The sequence below is a fragment of the Magnolia sinica genome, chromosome 10 (assembly GCF_029962835.1).
Source record: "Magnolia sinica isolate HGM2019 chromosome 10, MsV1, whole genome shotgun sequence".
Classification (NCBI taxonomy): domain Eukaryota; kingdom Viridiplantae; phylum Streptophyta; class Magnoliopsida; order Magnoliales; family Magnoliaceae; genus Magnolia; species Magnolia sinica.
The window spans coordinates 14,143,766-14,155,795 of record NC_080582.1 but is presented as its reverse complement, the minus strand read 5'-3'; the positions used below and the strand labels follow the sequence as shown (position 1 = coordinate 14,155,795).

The 12,030-nt window shown below is 38.8% G+C and overlaps 1 long non-coding RNA gene across 1 annotated transcript; it reads right to left on the bottom strand.

The window, feature by feature from the left end:
• Positions 1 to 2,589: 2,589 nt before the first annotated feature.
• On the bottom strand, positions 2,590 to 9,094 carry LOC131257368 (uncharacterized). The gene is made up of 3 exons (XR_009177342.1): positions 8,907 to 9,094; positions 2,797 to 2,885; positions 2,590 to 2,692 (listed from the first exon to the last, which is right to left on the bottom strand). It is a non-coding gene; the product is annotated as an uncharacterized LOC131257368 (long non-coding RNA).
• Between the last annotated feature and the right edge of the window lie 2,936 nt (positions 9,095 to 12,030).

The following is a 12,030-nucleotide window of genomic DNA, read 5'->3' as shown; positions in this document are numbered from 1 at the left end:
TCCAAAAAGTTAGATTGGGATAAAGCCACTACGTAGTTCTTTTTAATTAACCAAGTTACTAAAGGTCATAAATTTCATATTTAACAAAGTATCACTGAACATCGTCTCAAATCGTTTTTGGTTGGGATTTGAGATTAGGTTTAGGTTAAGGTTATAAGTTTAGGTAAAGGTTATAAGTTTAGGTTATAGGTTAAGGTTTAGGTTTAGGTTATAGGTTATAGGTTAAGGTTTAGGTTAGGTTTTAAGTTTAGGTTAAGGTTATAGGTTTAGGTTATAAGTGTAGGTTATAGGTTTAGGTTTAGATTAGGTTATAGGTTAAGGTTTAGGGAATTGAGAATAGGTGTAGGTGTAGGTTTAGGTTTAGGAAATCAGGTTCGGGTTCGGGTTAAGGTTTAGGTTATAGGTTTTGGGATTTGAGAATAGGTTTAGGTTATAAGAATAGGTTTAGGTTTAGGTTTTATGTTTAGGTTAAGGTTATAGGTTTAAGTTATATGTTTAGGTTTAGGTTATAAGAATAGGTTTAGGTTTAGGTTTTATGTTTAGGTTAAGGTTATAGGTTTAAGATATATGTTTAGGTTCAGGTTATAAGTGTAGGTTATAGGTTTAGGTTTAGGTTAGGTTATAGGTTAAGGTTTAGGGAATTGAGTTTAAGTTTTAGGTTAGGGAGTTGAGATTAGGATTAGGTGTAGGTTTAGGTTTAGGGATTTGAGAATACGTTAAGGTTTAGGTTTAGGAAATTGGGTTCGGGTTCGAGATTGGGTTTACATTTGGGTTTTAGGTTTAGTTTTAGGTTATAGGTTATAGCATTAGGTTATAGGTTTAGGTTTAGGTTTAGGTTATAGGTTTTGGGATTTGAGAATAGGTTATATATTATAATTTTTTTATTTTCATTTACATTCACAAATACATTCATCATCCATCCAAGAAAATTGAGACAGGTGAAAGATACATATAAAAGAGCGGACATGAAAAAAAAAAAGATTGGTAAGAAAAGCAGTAGAATCTCACTCTACCATGTAGGAGATTGGTTCATAAGAGTAAGGTGGATTGACCATTTTAGCCTGACCATTGTAATTTTATCAGGAACCCAAATGAGGTAAAAAAAAAAAAAAGGAGATCTTTACTTAAGGTATTTGGAACCCGTAGTATTGCATTAGCTCACCCTTTGCAATACCAACTTAAAAATCAAGATGTATCTGCGAGTTGATACATGTAAGGCATGTTGGAGACTTGGTTCATGAAACAAAGGTGACTGATAATTGTACTGTGGCCTTGGCAATTTTAACTAGAACCCAAATGCATACAACTCTTTTGAGTTCTAAAACTATCAACTCATAGGCAGGAGGGTTATCACTATGTCTCTTTGTTTCAAACTAACCCAACTGATATACAACATGTGGAACTACCAATAAAAGAACTTGAAACTTTTCCATCCTCAAATGTACTGAAACTCAAACAAAATCTCCAACATAATCTATCATCATAATCATCTTCATAATCTAAAGCTTATCCCAACAAACTGGGGTCAGCTACATGAATCCCGTTCACGCCATTCCACTCTATCAAGGAGCATATCCTCAGTTAAACCATTGGTCGTCAAGCCTATATTAAATAATCTATACTACCTACCACTAAATGCTTGGTGACAAAAGCTTTTTGACAAGATATGCTGCAATTAGTCATGTGCAAATCATTAGTAGTCTTCTATTTTGGGAGATCCGTGCCTTTAGGGATTTTTAATAGGATATATCAAATAAGAAAGAGATCAGCATAAGAAAAACAAAGAAAGGTAGAGATTTAGATCCATATTTGTGGCACTTAAGGATTTTCTTTTTTCGTGACAACTTGGAATAATAATGTTATTTATACATCTTTTTTTAGGATATATAAAAATAAGAGAACATCCGGATAGCTCCAACGCACATCCGAGTTTGCTCCATTAATTTCGAGCATATACATTAGTTTTTGTTGATTCTACTATATACATGCTAAAAATTATATACATCTAAGACATTTGGCCTTTCATACAATGCTCAACCATTTCTGTTTTTCAGTTTGTACAGATGGGGCTAGTCTGACAAATAGTCGCTTGAGAAAGAAAACTCAGCAATGGTTTACATTCAACCTGGAAAAGGCCAAATATTCTATAGCTGAGATCTTTCAATCTCAGGATCCTTCCATATGTGGCCCATCTATGAAAAGTTTGGATTACTGAACCATGGACCCGACTTGTATAAATTGACTCACCTGAACATACTGTACAAACTCAGCTTGAGCATTGTATAATGAGGCCTCAAACATTCAGGAACTTAGCTTGAGCATTCTATAATACCTGAAACATTCAGGAACCATTTGTTAATCAAATAAAAGAAGATACCGTGATCTCATTGCCTTACACCATCTTTGCACCTTACAATTTGAATCTCACAGCCCACCAATCAAAATGTCACCTTCATCAACAAACAAACAAGCAGAGAGAGAGAGAAAAAAACACTAATGATGTTGAAAACTCTCCTAGCTTGACTTTAAAAAGATTAAAAAAAAACAGAATCTGATTTGAGCAAAACCAAGTCTCTAAAACAGAATTTGATGTAGCATTTTTACACTTAAATGTGAGAGGAACTCCACTATCTCAACAACATCTTTCAAGACTTCTATGAAGCGCTTCCAATCAAAAGGGTCCTTAAAATCACTACAAGATTCTATTGAAACTACATTAAGCCCCGTTTTTTCAGTTTTTTAGTCTACCAAAACCAGTGAAAGATTCTCACGGTTGTTGTAGGCAAGAGTTCATACCTCGGATCTGTCCAAAAGGACTTGTGATCAAGAGAAGGAAGGACCAATGTTGCATTCATTATCTTTGCTATTGCAACCATATCTCATATCTGCACAATTAAATCCCAAATCAAAGATAAGCCACTACATAATAGGGTGAAAGGTGATGAGTTTGGTAAACTAACATGCACCTCTACACCCACCTTGTTGGATAACCTAACAAGAATATTGAGTGATCCAAAAGGACAATGAAATGGAACTAGCCAGTAGTATGAGTTCAATGAATTTCCATGCTCAGAGATCAAGAGTATTAAAAATTTGAGTTAATGTATGCCTTTGCTACATGATAAAAATTTTGAGTACCTGCACATCAACCGTGACACACTGCAAGAGTACCAATTAACTCCCCTTCTATAAAATTCCAAATGATCCAACTCAATCATAGTTGGGACCACTTAAGCCCCACACAGGAATTCACAAACTTCAAACACAAAATAAAATTAACCCTATTCAATGCATTCACCAGAACATGCCATTTACAAAAGGAGAAAAAATAATCAAAATCCAACATCTAATGAAAAAAAAAGTATACTGACACCACAAACCTCTTGTGGAAACTGATATAGAAGCCCAAAATAGTATCTCTTAAATGAGAACCATTTTTAAAGTTCAATTAATACCCAAATCCAAAACAGAAAAAAGGATAAGGGAAAAAAATAGAATCCTATAAGATTAAAAAACCAGAAAAGAACAGAACATAACAGAGTTATGATATTTGTAAGACCCGTGTCCTAATCCGTACTGTTCCGTTAGCTTCCGCGGTCCTTCCGGTCAAATTCCGGCAACCTTCGCACCGTATTCGGTGTTTGCGCACGATCCTAAGCCAGGTCCCGCGCACCAACGTCGGCCTGATCCGAAAGTTGTATCGTAGCGACCGCGTCGTCGCCGCGGTTCCAACGCCGTAACTTGCGCATCGAACCGATACCCAGGCAAGAAGATGCCGATCTGCGTTTATTCCGAAGAAACACTGCGTGTTGCGGATTTCGAGGGAATCTCTACTATAAGTCCCATCAATCAACCATTAATGCATCCCATACATCAAGTACATCAACCCATCTCCTCCTTTTTCAAAAAGTCTACCCTCTTTCCACTCACCACTCCTCTTTTTCCCATTTTTAACATCCACCATACCCCTTTTTTAACTTTTCAACCCAAACCATCACCCATCACACCTCACCCATCCATATCACCCCTCTCTCTCTCTCTCATTTCTCAAAATCTCTAAGTAACTCAACCCCCCACACGTCCAAGCTTTTCCTCTCCCTCCCAAGTGTGGTCCACCTTCTCATCTTCCATCTCAACCATCTAAACCCCATCAACCTCCATTAAAGTTGAAGCTAAGGAGCATTGGAGTCTAAGGGACCAAGAAGAAGGAAGATAAGGTGGGTGATTTGTCATTAATTTAAATTTTAGGGCCCACTTGTTGGTGGGACCCATTTGGATGTATGTGATTTAATCAAGAGGGCCCATAGTAGCGGGGTTCCTCTATCTCACCATATACCTCTCTCTCTCTCTCTTGTGATGGTGTGGATCCCACCAATATGTGTTATATCTACTCGTTCATCTACATCAGACGGCGTGGCCCGTCATATTGTAGGTGATGATCCACACCATCCACTGTTTGGATGGACCCAATACATTCCCTTTTCTATGTATTATATTTCATATAATATATATATATGATATATATAATATATATGTATTGTATATATATATAATATAGAATATATACACATAGGTGGGCCACGTCCAAGTGGGACCCACCACAATGCTTGTATTGTATGCGGACAGTCCAGCGGACGCTGGACTACGTGGAGTGGTAAAAAGAAGTGCTAGTTCATGGCCAGCTTTATATAAAAAAAAAGGGGCAGAAGATGTAATAATAAAATAATATTTTTTTTAGCCACTCATGTAGGCCCCACTTTAATGCTTTTATGCAATCCAAGCCGTCCATCCCCTTCCACAGATCATTTTAGGCGTTGAGCATAAAAATGATCTCAATCTGAACTTATGGTGGGCCATAGTATAGCGAACAAGTTTTCTACCATTGAAATACACCCCGGTGTTGCTGTACATCAGAAAACCATTCAATATTGGTGTCAATAGATTTGTATCGAGCCATGGGGGTTAATGGATGGAGTGGATCTTGCTGATGCGGGCCCCACCTGCGAAAAACCACGAGAAAATGATTTTTTTCAAAAAAAAAAAAAACTGCTGCTACAGACGCAGGCAGCGCCTGCGCCTGACGGACGAGCGGGTGGGCTGCCAGTCACGGCCCCGCTGTGGGCCCCACTTTGATGCATTTTGGCAATCAAAACCGTGCATTTGGTGGGTCCCCACAGACCATCCGTCCACCCCAAAAATAAGCTGTAAAAGGAACTCAGGCAGGCCACACCATCTAAAATCATGTGAAGACATGTCTAAATATATAAAAAAAACACTTGGTGGGGCTTACCTGAAATGTGGATGTGGCTGAAACTTGGTCTGAATGTTCAGCCAAGTGGGACACGCATAATGGACGGGTTGGATCAGTGGACCACATCACCGTGGGCCCCCAAACCGTGACCCTATGAATGGTTTAGATGGCATAAAAAAATGATAATAATAAAATAAATAAAATAAAAATCATCACGGTGGGCTTCTGACCGTGTTATGGTGGGCCCAACCCACGGTCCGTGTGACCTTACGAATAGTTTGGGTGGAAAATAAACATTCACAGTGGGCCCCAGTCCAATGGGCCCATTTTGTATGGAAAATAAATATTACGGTGGGCGCTATTTAGGCCCACGTGACCTTGGCCCATTTGGATGGAAACAAATATCACAGTGGGTCCTATCCAGGCCCACGTGACCTTATGAATAGATTGGATGATAAATAAATAATTTGGTGGGCCCTACCCTGGTCCACATGACCTTATGAACAGTGGTTGGAAAATAAACATCATATTGAGCCCTAGGCAGGGTGGAAAACAAGCATTATGGTGGGCCCCGCTTATGTATGTATTGTAAATCACACCCTCCATTAGTGTGGGCTCCATCATGATACATGTGTTTCATCCAACAGTCCAACCGTTTGGAGATAAATTACGGCCCATTGTGGAGGCCCATATTCATGCATTGGTGGTCCATGTCGAGGCCCACCATGATTTGTATTAGGGCCCATATCATGAGGCCCACTGTGATGTATGCAAGGCCCGTGTGACTAGGCCCATGTTGATGCAATTTTGGCTCGTCAATGAGGCCCACCTTGATATGTATCTGTGAGACCCATGTATGAGGCCATTTGATGTATTAGAGGCCCATGGGTCGAGGCCCAATAAGATGTACAAAAAGGCCCATTGAAATGTGTGATTCGTGGAAGGCCGTCCTTTGGGAGCAATGTTGGTTTGATGTCCACATTGTGAGGATAATGTCGGTTAAATGTCCGCATTATGATTCTCCCTAAGGCCCATTAATAGGCCCATACCTGTAGTATATAGGCCGTCCAGGCCCATCTTCATTTTGATCAGAGCCCATCACCACATAACATGTTCAGTATAGATCCATGATTCATGATCATTCGCACCATATGTATGCCTGATGTGAGGGTGACCGATCATAGCATATACCTTTGGATAGACTGTTTATGGGCTCCCTAATAGGCGGAGTTGCCTCATATAAGTGCATGGTATATACAGGACTGTTGCATGACTGATAGTGTGACTTATGCACTTGCATTTGTGTGATTGTAGTTACTATATGCCCTAGCGACATCAGGGCCATAGCCTCCATAGACACATCGTGGATGACTGGGTTGGATACCGAAAATATTTGGTTCTAGCATACGGGCGCCATAGACGTCCCTGGGTGAAAATCCCTAAACCCGATGGTACCAGAGGATGACTCCAACGTCGAGACCGAGTGGATATACGAGCGCATGAGGACCGAATACCAGGAGGCCCCGTCTCCCACTGTGTCGTGGTCGGTTAGAAAGGAGTGTGGCCTTACTCGCCAGAGGGTAGGGGGCAATACTAGGCTGAGTTTGACCAGCTCGTGAATGGGTCCGCTATCGACGTGCCGGATAGGTATTGGCAGACTATTGGTCAGGCGGATAGTAAGGTTTCTTACGCTTACTTGGACTATGCGGCTAGGAGAGCGACAGTGTCATTTGGAGTGTATTGAACCCCGGTGATTATCCAGAATGAGAACTGTACTGATACATGTTGAGGATTGGCATGCTTAAGTTGCATCTTGCATCGCATGGCCGTGTTATGGCTGATAGCATTCATATCTTGCACCGCATAGCCTTAGTATGGCTGATTGCATTCATGTGCTCATCACCATGATTCCGCATCACTCTGACCTTGCATTTTGAGCACGCTTATATTGCACACACACTTACACCACCCTCTAAGCTTTCTATAAGCTTATGCACGATTGATGCGTGCAGGTGACGCTAGACAGTAGCTGAGCAGGAGTTGGACCGTGCAGACGAGCTTTGGAGTTTCTATCTTTTGCACTACATTGTATTTTTCCTTTCTGTCGCATTGTACTAAAAAGTTTTTGATCATAATGGATTTTGTGGTGGTGTTCTTGTGGTTATTGTTTGTGGGTTATGCTCATTATGATTCAGACTGATGATTATAAATCCTCCTTGTAGTATCCCAGGATCGGAATCTGGTGAATAGGTGCCGGGATCCGAGAATGGGGTTCTACGGAGGCTGTCGACGCCGGATTCGGCGATCGGAAATTTTGTGAGCCCGGTTTCCGAGTTCGGGGCGTGACAATATTTATATAGAAACACATTAATAGAATCCAGAAAACCATTGAAGCTTGTCAACTTTGCATTCTCTAACAGGTTATTGGATGCTTGAGGAACTCCACTAATCAATGCTTTTTCTGAAAAATCTAGAAATAAATTTGGTTTTTGGAAATAATGCTGAATTTTTGCAACTGTGATTACATGAATGAATGCGTGATTTCATTCAAATTGCCCATGATACTTGCACAAAAAGGGCTTCATATTCCAACAGAATAAAGAAGAAAGCGGATAAAACACACCGACAGGCTACAACGCAGTAACAAGAATGTAACGAAGCAATGAATCTTTTTGTTGAGGAAAAAATCCATATAATCCAGAAGGAAAGAAAGGATGAGAAAGATTTAGAAGTATACAATAGAGAATAAAGAACAAAACACCACCTCTACAAATCATATTCAGACAGGAGTGGACTATGAAATGAGTTTGCCACAGAAAGTATACACAGAATCATGTGCATCAATCCATACTGGAAGGACCCCACCATGAATGGAGTATAGCCTTAATCTGTTCATCAAATGTATAATGTCCAACCACAATGGGGTCCATGATTTGTGGACAATCTGGATTGTCATATATATATGAAATGTGTATTGCAGGTGTGTTGCCAACACTCTGTTGTAAGTGTAGATCTGCAAGCTAAATCTCGATAGTGCCATAATAACAAACACAAAACCATCAATTCAAAAGATCTGCTAAGTTAAATGAATGAACTAGAGCTAATACAAGCAACATAAATCAGATTTGATCTGTGAAGCACAGAAAGCTATAAATCAGAGAAACAAAGGCAATCATAGATCCGGAAAACATTAAAAAAAAAATCCAACGGAATGAAATCGATATAGCTAGATCCAATGCTTCTAAGAAGCTTTTGAGCCAGATATATAAGTCTTGACATATCTAGATCCGGATCTATGGCTTAAAAACACAGATCGGCAAAGAAAACAACATAAAATGAGGAAATTCAAAGTAAAGGCAAAAATAAGAACAAATCAAATATCCACCATTGAAAAGAACAAACTCAAAACGGTAACCCAGTTGTTGTAGCCCATCTCCGCTCCGAATATCAATCCGAAAACCCCCAAATTTGGAAACCTCTAAATCCAAAAACCTCCAAATTCGAAAACCCCCAAATTTGGAAACCCCTAAATCCAAAAACCTCTAAATTCAAAAACCCTCAAATTTGAAAACCCCTAAATCCAAAAAAACCTCCAAATTTGAAAACCCCCAAATATATCAACCTTTTGATTTCGAATCAATGGCCTTAACATTACCATTGTTGCTACCTCCCAGCTGAGGAATAAACTAGAGTGGTTGCCCCTCCTTCGAGCCGCGAGCTAGAATGAGAAAACCCTAGGTAAGTGGTTCACCAAAACCCTAGGGAGAGGGAGATGTGTGGGCTATTTGAGGGAGAGGGAGATGCATACGCTGTTAGAGGGAGAGGGAGGGAGAGATGGAGGAGAATGAGAGAGATGGAGCAGAGACAAGGAGGGAAGAGAGGATTGGAAAACGGAGAGAGAGAGAGAGAGAGGGAGAGAGAGAGAGAGAGAGAGAGAGAGTAACCTATTTTGGGCGCGGCTCTGTTTCGAGCGCCCACCCAAAATTGGGAGACGTTTCGTGAGACGGACCGTGGACGGTCCTGACAGGGGCTTCGTGGGACCCACCATGATGTATGTGTTGCATCCATGCCGTCCATCTCTTTTTACAGATCATTTTATGGTATAAGACCAAAAATGGGGTATATCCCGATCTCAAGTGGACCACATTACAGGAAACAGTGTTGAATGAGCGTTGACCATTAAAAATATTTTGGGGGCCATAAAAGTTTTGGATCAAGCTGATTTTTATTTTTTCCCTTCATCTGGGCTTGTATGACCTAATCAACATGTTGGATGTCAAATAAACAGTACAGTGGACCTTGGGAGGATTTTAATGGTGGATATCCAATTATTATTGTTTTCATATGGTGTAGTTCACCTTATATTTATATCCCTCTCATTTTTAGGATCAAGCGATAAAATGATCTTTAAAAATGGATGAACAAAATGGATGAAACACATACATCATGGTGGGGCCCACAGAGCACCGACCACCAGCCACGGGGCCGGTGGCTGGGAGAGTAGCCAATCCGTTTCCCAATTTTGGCCGTGGATGGGGTAAGACGGACATGGATGTCCTGTCTGGAGCTTTGTGGGACCCACCATGATATATTTTGTTTATCTATTCCATCCATTAATTTTAATAAATAATTTTAGTACATGATACCAAAAATAAAGTAGATTGAAGGCCCAAGAGGACCACACCATAGGAAGCACATGTGATTTAATCTCCATGTTTCCTACCGTGTGGTCCACTTTAGCCTTCAATATACCTGATTTTTAGTTTCCTGACCTATAATAATATTTCAAAATAGATGGACGGCTTAGATATAAAACATATATTTTTGTAGGCCCTATAGAGCCCCTATAAAGCCCTATATTAATATTTCAAAATAGATGGACGACTTCGATATAGAACATATATTTTTGTAGGCCCTATAGAGCCCTATAACCTAATCTTTTTTCTTAGATCATTATAAGGTATCATGCAAAACATTAGGCAGGAACAAGGCTTGAGTGGACTACAAATTGGGCATTGCACTTCCACCATTAAAAACTTCTTGGGAGCTGGAGAAGTTTCGGATCAAGCTCATTATGTGTGTCCCACTTGGATGAGGGGTCAGACCCAGTTTCAGCTGCATTCAAAACTCATGTGGGACCCACCAAGTGCTTTTATATTTTTTTAGATGTCTTCACATAGTTTTAGATGGTATGACCCACCTGAGTTTCGTATACGGATGATTTTTGAGATATCTCATAAGCAAAAGGGGACACATCAAAACTATATGTATGTCCCACCTTATTCCATGTCTGTATTAACTTATAAACAGGTTGGATCTCAAATAAACATTGCGGCGGGCCCTAAGAAGGTTTCAATAGTGGGTGTCACTATCCCACTCTTTTCTATGGTGGGTCTACTTGAACTTTGGATCTGCCCCGTCAGTCAGATGCACCATTCCATGGTGGGCCACGACCTTAAAAATATCATTTTTATTATAAAATATTTCAAAAAAAAATTAAAATACAAATTTTGAATTTTTATTTTCAAAATCTCAAAAAATTTCTCATATTTTAATTTTTTCTCAAAAATTTCAAAATTTTGATTTTTTTTCTTCAAAAGCATCATTTTGTTCTCAAAATTTTTCTCAAACATATTTAAAATTTCTAAACTTTTCAATATCCTTTTTCATATAATATTTTAAATCATTTAAATATTACCTTTTAATTATATATATATATATATATATATATATATATAAATTTAGATATTTTAAATCATTTAAATATTACCTTTTAATTATATATAAAATATTACCTTTTTAATGCTAATTTTAAGGGTTGATCCCAAAATTGAAGTAGATCCAAAGCTCAATTGGACCATTACATAGGAAACAGTGTGGAATAGTGATTTCCATTATTGAAACCTTCCTAGGGTCTAAAGTAATTTTTATTTGTCATCCAACCTGTTAATATAATTACAAAGACATGGATAAAGAGAAAGCACAAACATCAGCTTGATCCAAAACTTCTTTGGCCTCCAAAAAATTTTCAATGGTAGATGTTCAATCAAACTGTTTCCTGTGCTGTGGTCCACTTGAGATTTTAATTTTCTTCATTTTTTGGACCACACCTAAAATTATCTGTTAACATAGATTAACGGAGTGGATAAAATAAATAAATAACAGGTTCTCACGAGGTCAATAATTTGGGTCACAATTTTGACCAGAATATTTGGCCCATTTTACATGTCTGGTCCATTCACTCTAATTTACTGATCATTACCCTCAAATTGACTAGTTACTCGCCTCGATCATGGTACATATGAGAGAGATATTGGGCAAACAAGATTGATCAACAATTTGAGTGAATTTTGATTTAAACATCTGAAGTTATTTACTTTTCAATCTGGACTGATCAGATTGTCCAAAAACGTTTAAAGGTTGTTCATAATATCAAAAATATATGAATGAATAGAAAACACGAACATCAGCTTGATCCAAAACTTCTATGGCCTCCAAGAAATTTTAAATGGTAGAGGTTCAATCACTAGCTATTTCCTGTGGTGTGGTCCAGTTGAGCTTTGGATATGCTTTCTTTTTGTTCTTTAGACCTCAAATTATCTGTTAACATGGATGAATGGAATGGATAAAATAAATAAATAACAGTGGACCCCACAGAGTTTACTCTGGTAAAAGTAACGAGTAACTCACCTAAATGTAGTGGAGAAGGGTTTCCTTAAAACATTCATAATCATATATTGGGCCTGCCTGAATGTGATTCACATATCCAACCCACTCAT